We start from the raw sequence: 13129 nt of genomic DNA on the forward strand, positions 1-13129 counted from the left end.
GTTTATAAATGTGTTTATAACTTGTATGTTCGTAGGCATGTAACAGCCAATACAGAAAGAGTTCGATGTTAGAGGTATTAGATAGGCATGTCCGTTGCATATAGCAATGCAGGTGACACTTTTCGCAGAAACAATTACTTGTAGATAAAAAGTATTGATGGGAAAATACACAATTCAAAACGTTAAACTGTCTTAGAAAATTGATTTTCTTCAAAATCGAATATAATATCATTAATCGAATTAATTCTACGTCTTTGGTTCAAACAGTTTTGAAAACACCGCCTTTTTATTATTTTAAATAATTTCAAATTTAAATTGAATTTTATTTTATTTTAATGATTTAACACGGTTTAAAATAAATAAAATAAAATGTAGCAACATATTTGTGGGAAAACTGATTTTGAAAATAATTTTAAAATATATATCTATACATTCAAATGAAAGATTATAAACAATAAATTGTCACAATAAATAAAGTAATATTTCCTTATCAATATGTACTTATTAACAGACAAACACAATAAAACAAAGAAAACTTGGAATAGTTCATTATAAACAATAGGGGATATTAACATTATTATTATATTTGTACCAATTTAAAGGCGTTTCGTCATCATCATACAGGCCGTCAATCTTGACGATGACTAGTTGGAGCCTCAGTGCTTCATCCCTTGCTGTTGGCGTAGTCTCACCCCATCACCACAAGACTTTCCACCTTGGCTCCAAACTTGCGCAGTTTAGGTGCAGTATCTGTTGCGCATCAGATTGACACCCTCTGAAACTCCAATGATCATGCCCATTGGAGCAAACCCGCGACGATTGGCAGCTTCTGGCCGAAAGTAATATCAGTAAGATAAATAATCGCCCTATCGTGTCCGCTACTACGCCTTGTCTTTCTGGATGAGGCTCCATAGCCTTTTCAGGAAAACTGCAAGGCAGCAGTAAGATTTTAAGCCAGAGTTAAAGGCGTTTAATCACTTTCAATTAACTTATCTATCCTTTGGTAGAATTTCAGATTACAAACTTTTAACACTAAATTAGAAATAGCAGTTTGTTTTGGTCTGTTAGACGCACATTTGAAATAATATTTCCTTTTAGCTGTTAAACGTACATGTATTGCCTTTACTTTGGCCTGTTATGCATCAGTTTAAAATAACATTTTTTGTGTGTGTTAGGTTTAATATGATATAGTATATTAGAATGCCACACAAAAATGGACGCATGTTCGTATCTACAAACCTGTATTCATACCATTTATATCACGTATAATCGAAACAAGACAAGTATTAGTCATTTTTTTCTATTTTTTTTTTAAATTCTGTTCTTTACTAAGCCTATTTAGATTATAGGAGTTACTTTCAAGATTAAAAGATAAAACCGTCAAAATAATCAAGCGTTTACAGGATTTAGTGAAAGAAAGCGCGCCTTCTATGGGCGCAAATCTCGTTGTGTTTTTTTTAATGAAACCGTATTCTAATGAGATTTCGCCCCGCTTGTCAGGATCCCTTCTTCGTACGCTAAAAATAAAAAAAGACGTGTAAAGAATAATAGAAGTTGTAACGCACTCAATTTTTAATGTGTTTAAATATTGATGTTTGAAACATGATATTTTTTTGGAAAACATGGAAGGAATTGTCACTATTATACCTGCAAAAAGACGAAGCTTGTAAAAATGAAAACACTTTCAATAACATAATCTATTATACTCAATAAAAAAAGTGTTTGAACCAGAATGTTTCACAGAATGAGAATAGACTGTATCAAGTTGTTTCTACTATATTTGAAAAAAAGCCACGATTTAAACAGAATGCTTAATACTTGCATCAAGTTTACTTGCATATTATTTATGTTTTGTGCTTCGTTATCTTCGGTTAAATTATTATGAGTTTTCTTATGAGAGTTTTTTGAGCCTTACGACTTCCGTGCTTGATCATTGTAAATAAGAAGTGCGTGGTTTGTTTGTGATAAAAACAGTATAAGATTGTCGTAAATGGTCACCGATAGTCTAGGATCTTTGTTTCTTTCTTTAGATAGTCCCTATTTAACGTTTTGATAAATTCACGATATTTGTCTTTAAAAAGTAAAAATGTCAAACTTTCAATCCTACATAAGGCTATAAAAGTGGCATTTTTTGTTCTAATCTCGCTTGCAGTTATCATTGCAATAATATACGGTCTTTTTTAATGGCGTAAGAAAAATGTAGTAATTTCGACGTGCAACGGTTCTTCAGCAAGAAAGAATTTAGAGAACATTCGAAAGAAACTTTGCAAAAGAGTTTATTAAAGATTGCCACTTACTATGCAGTTTTATATTTTTATTGAACTATGTAGCACAACTGTGTATTTTATTAGTAGTTATTAGTTTATCTCGTTCATGCCGGGATTTTTGTCTAATAGTTTTGAAAGGCAGAAGAGAAAAAGGATGGAAAATGTTTTTAAAAAAACAAAAACAGCGAAAGAGATTAAAAAAAAATGCAGGCATAGTTAATTAATAATAAAAAGAGTGAAAAGGTTAACAAATTAAGATAGAAATAAAGATATAATCTATCCATTCATTCATACCGTTTCGATTTTTCAACTGACACTCTACAGATGTACTGCCTTCGCCACGGCAGAACAAATCACTTTATATCTTAGCTAAGAGGTTCCTGGAATTGTGCAAGTCAAGGGCGTTCATCTAATGGACGAATATTTATCGTGGCTTTTAGGTATATTGGTTTACCCTATATTGCCTCAATTATGTTCTAAAAACACTGTACAAAACATTGTTCGTTGTGGAAAAACACCAATACTATATCTAAAACAAAACACTTGAAACCTAATAAAAATGGATTAATCTCCGCGCATCTTTCACTGTGCAAATAAAATAAATTTAGTTTTCTTTTGAAATAAACGTGGAAAGTGTCTCCATAATGTTTACTGCCAACCGTTGAACATGTACGAGATCTTTTTTATTGATTAAGATGGGTTGCTAAACTTTGGTCTGCTTAATAATCAACCACATCAGAGTTATGTAATGTAGATTAAAGTTTTCTGCTCTGATGTTTAGAAAGTATCTTCACATCCGTTAAATGACACTCTCCACTTGTGTCGCCATCTTGATACAATGGCGTGTTGGTGTAAGGTTATCCGCAACCGCATCCAGGTAGTTCGTATTAGCCACGATATTTGGTGGCCGAGATGAAAACCCGATAGCTATCAGACACTGTTCTTATATACGATGTCACAAAAGTACCTTTCAACAGAGCTTTTTAGGCTAGAAAATCTATTTGTATCCAAAAATTTCTATTTCGTTGGAAAATGTAATGGTTCAGATATGATACGTTATTCACAGAATAAAAACAGTTTTAATCGAACGATTTCTAACAGATCTGAAACAGTATTTTTTTAAATAGTGATAACAATGAATGTTAGTTGGTTGGTTGTTTTTTTTTGTTTTGCGGCATATCAAACCTTTTTAGGCCATTTAATGCCGAATCTAGTTTTAAATAGATTTTGTTTCAAGTCAGTTTCTATTTAACCCTTAACAGATACTACCACTCCAGGTCAAAGTATATCTGGGAGGAATATTAATTAAGAGGTGCCTCTACATTCCCCAAAGCCGCAAACTGGGACCTCACCACTGGATATAGTTTAAGGTCATATGCAGGAGCTAACAATGAATGGCATTGTATAAAACTATCTATACTTTGATAAAATAATTCTTGATGCATTTTCATCAAGCATTCTGAATCTGAAATAGCGAATCTTAAAACATTTTTCTCGTTTAATAGAAAGCATTGTTGCATCAGGTTGTGCCTATCATGTCAGAATATCAATCTTTAAAAACATGATTCATTCCTTACATGAGATAATACATTGCATCAAATACTATATTTTATCTGTGAAAAAAAGCAATGTTAAAAACTGAATAGAAATAGTTTTTGTATGAAGCAATCTGGTAATTCAACGTTTAGAACATGTTCAATATGAAAAATATTGCAATGTATATCTCACAAAATTTTTAAGCTCGAAAAGCACTGTTTAAAACATGCCTTTTTCTATAGAATTGACCATAGATTTTCATCAAATAGTTCTACTATTTCGCGACAAGTCTTTGACCGAGCTTCAATGTATAGTCAACGTTTGCCAAACATTCACAATAACCGTCGTCTTGCTACAAAAACCATCAACACATTTCTCCATTAGTCACCTGTATCTAAATTTAAACTCAAATTCCATTAACAAAACTTATTTCCTCGAACTGATGCTTGTGGAAATCTGTTCTGCTTGCCTGCATTCCGTACTTTCCAGTAGACTGCACTTTTATCGTCTTCAATGTAAAAAAGTTCTTGTTTAGCCCTCGCCCCCCCCAATAAGCTATTTCTACCCCATTTTAATCACTAACTTTTAATGCGCTGTTGTTGCAGTGATTATGTTCACTCATTAACTCTTATCCTTCAGTTGCCTTCGGACCATGACTCTTATGTAAAAAAAAAAACAAAAATGTCCGAAATACGTTTCTTCAGGGAATATATATATATATATAGAGAGAGAGAGAGAGACAGACAGACAGAGAGAGAGAGAGAGAGAGAGAGTTTTATATGAAGTGAGCCTTTTTATTGAGAAATCGCTCCTTTAATCAATGATGCACTTTTTAAAGAATTGAAAACATCAATGTCAGAAAATGGCAATGTTTCAAATATGTTTTTTTTTTATTTCAAAGAATGCAAAAACATTGTTTGCATCAAACGCTCATCACTATATACGAGAATGTGATGTGCTAATTGTGATGACTTCATAACAGGATGAAGAACATATTTGTATCGGACGGTTTCAAGTATGTGTACAATGTCAATGCTAACAGGACACATTTCTCACTCTAGCTAAAACCTACTTTGTCATAAATAATCCATACTATAATGAAATTATTTTTAATTGTGAAATCTAAAATCTCTAAAACATCAAATTTTTAATTGCAAATCGGAAGCATCCCATTTTCATATTAGCTGATGATATCGCAAGCATATTAAGAGAAAATGCGGTATTTTCTTCTTTTTCTTCATTTCTTTTATCTGCACTGGATCCTACAGGCTGCACAAAAAGAGGTTTGTACCAATTTACAAACGTTTAATAATAGAGGGTTAACTTATCTTGCTTTTGCCAAAATTTATCTTGATATTTAAATAAAATTTTAGAACTGAAAAAAATAAGTAAACAATGTAGGTTTTTTTTTTTAATAAATCCATTATTTTAAACAGGTGGTCGATGCTTTAAATTAAATTATACTTTTTTAAGGATCTTTCGACGACATACAAAGTATTCCGCAAAAGTAATGTACATTATTTTTCTGTTTTAAATCCTCCGTGTGAGAAACATCTTAGATGTTCAAAGAAAGGATTGTGCATGTTTGAATCAACGATCGAGTTTTTAATGTCTGCATTAGTTACGTACACGCGTGATTTCAAACAAAAGAAAAACATTCGCAAGTTTTAAACCAAGCTCGATAATGGAGTGGCATTTTAGAAAGTTTTGATCCCCTCTCCTCAAAATTAACATATCGATTTTTTTTTTTGGGGGGGGGGGTAAAATGAAGTTATTTATTTATTTATTTTAAATCTTTAGCGATTGACGTTAACGATATATTACATTATTATTTTTAAGAAAGACGTTTTACGCCAAACGTCTTAATCTTGGTAGCATCTTGACACATTCGTAGTTAACCATCTATTTCGAAATTAAAAATTCACTGATGAACAAGTTTTCACTTGCATAATGGATACCGGAATAGAGTATGTATGAATTAAAAATGAATCTGAATTTCATAAATATATTTCAGTAGAATTAGAATAATATTGGCATTCGAGGCTTGTATGGTATATAATTATTTATCTCCTAAAATCAATTCTACTGCAAATAGATAATTTGTTATGGTTAATAATATTATATTTTTATACGAAGGCAGTTTCAATATTAAAATCTACTATTAACATTATTTTTTAATGGCGTCTAGTCATGTGAAAAATCGGCAAAATCAATTTGGATGAGAACAACTCGTTTAAATTTATTGTTGATTTTTAAGGATTATGACCTATCAACATTTGTTAGGTACGCGTTATAATCAAATGTTTGTTTTTATATAATATGTTTTTACAATTGGTTGTTTTTTCAAATTCGGTTTATTAGTTTAAGTATGATTCATATACATAAATATATTTAAACATATACACATATTTTACTTTATATAGAAATGTTCTGCAATTAATAAAACATATACCCCCGAAAGTTGTACTGATAAAATAATAGAAGTAACGGGATCAAATCGTACCAAAATATTATCAGGTACAGTTTTGTATCATATGAGCGACATACAATTCAAGAAAAGAGAAAACAGCAACATTGGAATAATTTTCCTGGCACGTGATGCATATGTTCATTTGTCGATTATCTTATAAACAGATGCTTGAGGTGACGATATCTATCTGGCTTTTCTCGGGCCCTACGTTCTGTTCATAACTTCATGTGCATATGTATATATAGATTAAAAGGTTTAAATCATGTCCAGGTAACCTACATCAAAAATTTCAAGTGTTTAGACATAGAATTGGCGGAGGAGTTTGGTAGAGTTTGCAAAGATTCACGCTTTCAACTTTGATCTTTTGGCAGCCAAATTATCGCCCCAAAACTAAATATGTCTAAATACCTTTTCTGTAAAATTTCAAATGTTTAGACCAAAAATTGGCTAAATAGTTTGCTAGAGACTGCAAAGGTAAAATCTTTACAACTTTGGTCCTTTAGTAGCCAAATATTCGGCCGAAAACCGATTGAGAAGCTTGCCCCATATCTTAATTCACTTCAAGTAAAATTTTAAATGTTTAGACCCAAAATTTACTGAGAGGTAATTTTTTTTAAAAACTTTGACCCTAATTTGGATCCCTCACACAATTATTGTTTGGTTTGAAATCTAATTAAGAAGTTTGATCCATGTCCAAGTAACCTACATCTAAAATTTCAAGTGTTTAGACTCAAAATTGGCTAAGGGGTTTGGTAGAGTTTTCAAAGGTGAAATCGTTGAATTTGTCTTCTTAACTGCAAAATTTGGGCCGAAAACAGATTTAAAATATTTTCCCAAATCACACTACCACGTATGTGATATTTCGAGTCGGTAAACTGAAAATTGACAGAATAGTTTAGTAGGGAAATTTACACAGACAGACAGACACACACACAGACAATTTCACTTTATATATATATATATATATATATATATATATATATATATATATATATATATATATATATATATATGCATATATATATAATGTGTATTAATCAACGAATACTCTCCTCTTTCTTTCTTTTTCTTTACATTTTAACTAGCTCTTCTCTCGGACATTGATCTGGACAAAATTATAACATAACTTCTACTAATTTTCCCCTCTCCCTCCGACCTATCCCACTCTCCATCTTTCTTATTCACCTAGCACATTTCCGTCTATGGAATACGCACATAACTCAAGTCGGCATACGGAAAATAACACTGTAAACAAGTGAGTTACCTCCATGTACATTATAGTTTCAATTAATGCGTGTACGTCTTGATCATATTAAATGATATAAATGGCAATTTGTATTCCAAATAATTAATGTTTCTTTTTTTTTAATTTATATTTTATACATCCGGTTTTAAGCAAATAAGAAGAATATAAACTTAGTGGGTATCTATTATGCATTTTTAAGTTTTAGCCGAGAGATAGAAACTGACAGTGGCTCCTTGTACGATGTATAACCTCCTAATATGCTCATGAATCCAACGTTTGAAAGATAAGGTTTACTTATAATTGAACCCATTATGTATCACTTAGACTGCTATCTGTGTATTTCTCTCATCCCTCGTACTCAATGTTGATTCAAACATGTTGTAATATTTCCTGTAATCATTTAAGCAACGAGTAACTCTCTTTTCTAAGCGTTGTCATTTATTTACATAGTATTACCGTACACACTGCGAAGACGTATGCAAATTAGATAACAAAAATACAGATCGATCTATTACTAATAGAAGATTTGTTTTTCTTAAGGCAAAACTATACTATTAAGTTTATTGATGAAACAGTGGACTCTGCAACATCTATCCTATTAAAATGAGATCAGCCATATATGAGTATCTCTACTTATCTTTATCTATGTAAAAACACTTTGTCTGCGTGAGTTCGTTTTCTATTGACTGAGAAATGGCTAGCTCGTTATTCTTCAATTCACACAAATGTAAGTTATGCATTTGGCAGTGTTCTTGGATAAGTTTTCTATTTGAATACCCCCGATAAGTATCATGTATCGATAATCGAAAAATCCAAATAAAAAACGAACAGTACGATCTTGACCAACGTTAACTCTCTAAACCCACAAGTATTATCATCGCACAAGTAGAAGGGGCTGGTGAATAAAATCAACAATACATTTTTGATGAGATAGGACCGCAATCGAAATGAATGGTTCTATTTAGAGAATTGTTGAATCATGGTATTAATTTTATATTTTAAACTTTAATTCAAGCCATTCTCTAAAAATAATTTTATAAAATCAATCGTAATTTCTCTGCAGTACAATGTCGATTACAATTTATTGTGGACGAAGTCACTGCGGGGAGGCATGTGGAGCTTCTTTCCGGTGCACCGTGGTGGATCCTCGGCTAGAGCGAGCGATTAATGGATTTGATTGAAAAATGGATAATTTTGCCGATTTTGATGACAAAAATGTGTGATCATATTATGCAACGTAAAACCCTGAAATTACTAATACATATATATATATATATATATATATATATATATATATATATATATAAATTGATGTTTAATAATTATTGTTAATTTTTTTAACTGAGAATCTGAATTTTCACTATGGGTGTCCATGCCGTTTTTCCTCTCTTTGTATAAAATTAAACTAAAATAGATGTAGCCAACATTAAAGTTATTTAGCACATAGCAACTGTGTTTGAAAAATCATAATGATCAGTTATCCATATAAATGTCACCTGCCTTTTTAAAAGTACGCATACATATATATATATATATATATATATATATATATATATATATATATATATATATATATATATATGCATGCATGTTTGTATGTCTGCCTGAAAGTTTTGACAGAGGGGACGGATTTTCACAAAATCGATAATGTTTTGAAGCTTAGCCATTCGGAAGACAAATATCGAAAAATTGGCTAAAAACATTTACTCCTTCACCATCAAATGGGTAGTTTTCTACAAGAAGAGGTCGGTTTATTGCGAGCCATTTGTGCAAGTTATCGTATCGGTTGGATTGACTTTGCCTAATTTTAATGTTCCAAACTACTGGTTGCATCATGGTGTAGCTATAAGTCGTCAGATTTTTTTTCACTTTCTTTTCCGCCTTCGCGCCCACTACCACTGTTTTTATCGCTCAACACACACCTCCAAACACCCGGGAAATGCCGAGCTAATTTTATTTAAGAGTAAATCCATCCTGTGCATACAGATATATAAACATATACACATTTTTTTTTAAATTTAAAAAGAGATATCTATTTTATTTTGTATGTTGTTGGCTGTGTATAGTATGTATATCTTTGTCGTTGTATGCGACGTGTAAGTAAGTATGTCTGTGTGTATATTTTTACACATGTATGCGTTTGAAAATGCGTAGGCCTTTATAAGTGCGTACGTATACGATTACGTGGCATGACTTAGATTGTCCTGATTAAGCCCAGCATGGTAGAAGTGATTACTCTTAGTTCCTAATTAGTGCTAGCATCGTCCACTGATAATTAGCCGCGAGGTCTTCCCGAATCCTACCGGGGGAAGGGCGATCCCCCGGGGGTCAGACCGATGCTATCATCATCCAATGATCAGATAGGCTACAAATGTGGAATGATACGCAACAATCTTCGCCAATAAAGCTACCACCAACGCTGCTAGTTTAAAAGAAGGAGGAAAATGAACGGTTGGGATGTTGCTATAAAAGATGTATGATTTTCGTTCCATCACAAACTGAGAAAAACTAATAATGAAGAAGTGAGGAAAACGGAAGAGATGATTGTGTCGAGAAAGAAGAATTGGAAGACGAGGAAAAACTGACATTAGATGAATAGTAAGAAAAGTGCGGAGAAGTAAAAAGAAGAAGAAAAAAGAAAGAGATGAAGAAAAAGTAGAAAAAGAAGAAGAAAAAAGAAAAAGAGAAAGAATAAGTAGAAAAAGAAAAAAAAGAAGAAATATAACAGCAACAACAACAACAAAAGACATACAAGAATAGGGAGGATCACAAAGAGGAATAGAAAAAGTATGAAATTAAGAAAAAGAAGACAAGAGGGTGAAAAGATGAAGAAATTAGAAACGAGGAAGAAAAGGAGAAAGAGAATAAAAGCAATGAGTATATCCAGAAGAAAAATAGTAGAAGATGGAAAGGAAGCTGAAGGAGAAACAATAAATGAAGAAGGGATAGAAAGAAAAAATTGCAAATAAAGAAAGATTAGGAAAAGAAGAAGAGAAAGCGACGTGGACTAATGGGGGGGGGGAGAGAAGCTTAGTGAAATAAAGAAAAACAAGAAAAATAATATGCTGGGTGAGAAAGAAGAGATGCGGAGGTTTGGATAGAGATTGGCTTCGAACGGAGTTAATTCGACAAATTTCATTACACAGGGTTCTGGAATCGATTTAAATTGATATTAAAATGTTTATCTTTTCATATATTTTTTTTTAATTTAAAACAATTAAAATTAAATTCGAATAAAAAAAATCACATGATAATTTTTTCGGCTATTAAATATATTAATTATATAACGATGGTGACCTTGTTGATAGAAATGCTCGTATGTGATAGTTTGAAATGAATTCTACTCAGAATTTATTAGTTCCATTAAAAAGAAAATACCTTGTTAAGTAAAACTCAGTATAGACCTGATAAGTCCTTTTTTCTGCTTTCTTAGTCTTGCAGGACAAGTCCCTCCCTTTTCTCCGCTGTAATATCCAACTTAGTGTTGTTACCTTAAGTAAAATAACTTAGAGAATGTGCAGCGTTCCTCGTAAAAGTCAGTGATAGCTAGCCGTACCGACGATATAAGTTGTTTGAACCACTAATACGATGTAATTTTGAATATTTAGTCAGAGTTTACTTGTAGAGAAAAGCATAATCATGCAAGGTTGTCCTAGCAAATTACAGTACAGAGAAACGTGGACACTCGGGGGTAGTGAGTAGGTGTGTAGCATATATTCTAGTTCCTTTATTGTATTATGTTTAAAAGCATGTGATACTCTATGTAGATCTATGTATGTAATCCAACATGTGAATGTTACTTTTATATATGGTTTCTGAATTAATTAATTGACATATATCGTCATGTTATATATAATTCTGAAGCGCGTTTTTCGCTCTATCGAATCTTCTTATTCTTTACTATTTCCCATCTTCTCATTTATTTTTGCAGGCTTTTCGACAGCATGAACAAAATTTAAATACGCACGATCTTCTTGTTCTTGTTAAAACAAGTCCGAAAAGCTGTTGGGAAAGCTCGTGATAGCAATGATGTGTTTGGTCCAAGACCCACTAACGAACGTGTGGCACAGCGGTGATTCAAGAAATTTCGCAATGGTGACGAAAGCAAAGAAGATGAAGATGGTTGCGACCGGCCGATTGAGGTTGATAAGGGACATTTGAAAGCCTTATTTGAAGCTGATCCTCGCAAAACTATACGAGAAGTCGACAACTCAACAGTTGTTCGCTATTGAAAGCAAAAAGGAAGTCAAAAAATTTATATAAATGAGTGGCACATTAATTGAACGATAATAAAATAAAACTTCACTTTGAGGTGTCTTCTATCCATCTTCTCCGCAACACAAACGACTCGGATTTTGACGTATGTTCTTGAATCCAGGCAGAACGATTACGACGGAGAAGTACTGCCGACAAATTGACAGAAATGCACCAGCAGATGAAACGTATGTGCACGAGGTTTATCAATATGAAGGGATCAATTCTCCTCCATGACAACGCTCGCCCGTATGTAGCTTAACTGACCCTGCAGAAGCCGAACAAATTGGGATACGAAAGACTGCCTCATCCACCATATTCACCGGGCCTCTAACCCAACGATTATCGTTTTTTTTCAGAATATCGACAATTTCTTGTGCAAAAAATGCTTTAAAAGTTGAGATGATGTCGAATCGGCCTTTAATGACTTCATCGCTTTCAGAACTACAGATTTCTATGCTAATGGGATAAATAAACTTGTTTCCCGTTGGGAAAATATTTCTATTCTAATGGTTCTTATTTCTATTAATAAAGTTTTTTATGAAAGGAGTTATGATCTTTTAAAGTTGAACGTCAGAAACTACATTATTTTTTCACCAACCCAATATGTATATATGTTTAAATTTTGTTCATTATCGAGGCTTAATGTTCCACGAGACGCTAATATGTGTTTGCAGATCATGTCAGATCATCCACTTAATTTAACATTCTACTCACCTATCAAACTTGGGCTTACCACTAATACTATACTTAGAAAAATCAGATCTTGCATTATACAATGACATGACGTAGTCATACAAATGTGTTATATTATGCCATAAGACTAGCATTGATATAATTTAACTCAGGAAACGGAAACAACACGACTGGTTAGATAACAACTATCTCCACATAAAGAACCTTATGAACGTATCAGCACACGCTTTTTAAACAACCGTGATTCCTTGCAATAGTTATTCTGGAGTTATTAATAATCAGTTTACTAAAAATGAGGTACCAGTAGTTGTTGAATATCTGAGAGAAAATATAGTAATCACATTATCGCAAATACGTCAAAAGAATGTGTCACTTGATCGGACAGTTTTTCGGGCCCCAATCGTCATTTATGAAATCACTCGAGTGGCATAGATGTCTTAAGGCGGGTGGTTGAGAATTATGGGTAGAATTAGGGGTGAATAATATGGGTTGAATTCTACTAACAGAATGAGTGAGGGTTTAAAGCAAAGGACTATAGAAAATAAAGAACAGTGTCAAAACAGAAACAAGATAATAATAATAATAATAATAATAATAATAATAATAATAATAATAATAATAATAATAGTTTATATGTACTGTAAATATTAAATATTAGAA

The 13129-nt window shown here is 32.4% G+C and overlaps 1 long non-coding RNA gene across 1 annotated transcript; it reads left to right on the forward strand.

Moving 5' to 3' along the window:
• The first annotated feature begins 7456 nt into the window (after positions 1–7456).
• Positions 7457–12269, forward strand: LOC145241579 (uncharacterized). Its single transcript, XR_013862585.1, has 2 exons — positions 7457–7528; positions 11451–12269. It is a non-coding gene; the product is annotated as an uncharacterized LOC145241579 (long non-coding RNA).
• The last annotated feature ends 860 nt before the right edge of the window (positions 12270–13129 follow it).

Source organism: Euprymna scolopes, chromosome 2, assembly GCF_053919585.1.
Source record: "Euprymna scolopes isolate OS-2025 chromosome 2, ASM5391958v1, whole genome shotgun sequence".
Lineage (NCBI taxonomy): Eukaryota > Metazoa > Mollusca > Cephalopoda > Sepiida > Sepiolidae > Euprymna > Euprymna scolopes.